Source organism: Astatotilapia calliptera, chromosome 13 (genome assembly GCF_964374335.1).
Source record: "Astatotilapia calliptera chromosome 13, fAstCal68.1, whole genome shotgun sequence".
Taxonomy (NCBI): Eukaryota; Metazoa; Chordata; class Actinopteri; order Cichliformes; family Cichlidae; genus Astatotilapia; species Astatotilapia calliptera.
This window is the reverse complement of record NC_137434.1, coordinates 104,038-105,000: the sequence shown is the minus strand read 5'-3', so window position 1 is coordinate 105,000 and position 963 is coordinate 104,038.

The following is a 963-nucleotide window of genomic DNA, read 5'->3' as shown; positions in this document are numbered from 1 at the left end:
GCTATGTCAGCTTAAATTGGTCATGTGATTTGGAGGTGCAGCGTGTCCGTGGACGTCAGAGGGTTAATAAAGCTCACCTTCCTTCCATTTCCAGAGTGTAACAACCAACCACCTGTGTGAAATCTGAAATTCCCATGGTGTTGTTCGAAATGCACTCTGGCACAATCATAGGCATCGGTTGCTACTGAAAACAAGAAAAAAGCCGGTCCGTGCTATGGGCTGACCTATTTGTTAATGTTGGAGGGGGGTAACACTATGCAATATATTCAGTTTTAGCATTTATATTCACTGTTGACTGTAACTATGCTCAAAGTGTTAATGCTATCTTATTTTAATAAACAACACTGTCATATGTAAAACTGGGGTGGCACTTGGGGTGGCAACTGATCATTTTAGGGTGGCACTTGCCACCCTTCTAGATCCGCCCCTGTTTCTAACACCAAAGTTTGTTTTGTGCCCAAATCATTTTGCAGATCATTAGAATGAAAGTTATTGGCCATGTTTGCATAGCCCTTTTTAAAATGATGCTTTCATGAAATTATTGTATGTTGGGTGGTGGTCAAGGCTGGTCAGGGTTCAGACTGACAAGTGGGACATTGAATGTCCCCTCTCTGGTGGGGAGGGAGCCTGAGATTGTCTAAATTTGAGTCTGTTCTATACCAAATGCAGAAAAAAAATGTTTTAAGAAAGCAATTAAGTTCGTGCTCCAAAAAATATGATTGTTTGCTTGCAAGGCACCAGGAGAGAGGAGTCCTCCATCAGAGATCTCTGTCTCTCTTCCACAGCATGTCTTTCATCCTGTCTTCCTTCTCTCACCCCAACCAGTCGCAGCAGATGGCCCCACCCCTCCCTGAGGCTGGTTCTGCTGGAGGTTTCTTCCTGTTAAAAGGGAGTTTTTCCTTCCCACTGTCGTCAAAGTGCTTGCTCCTAAGGGGTCATATGATTGTTGGGTTTTTCTCTGTA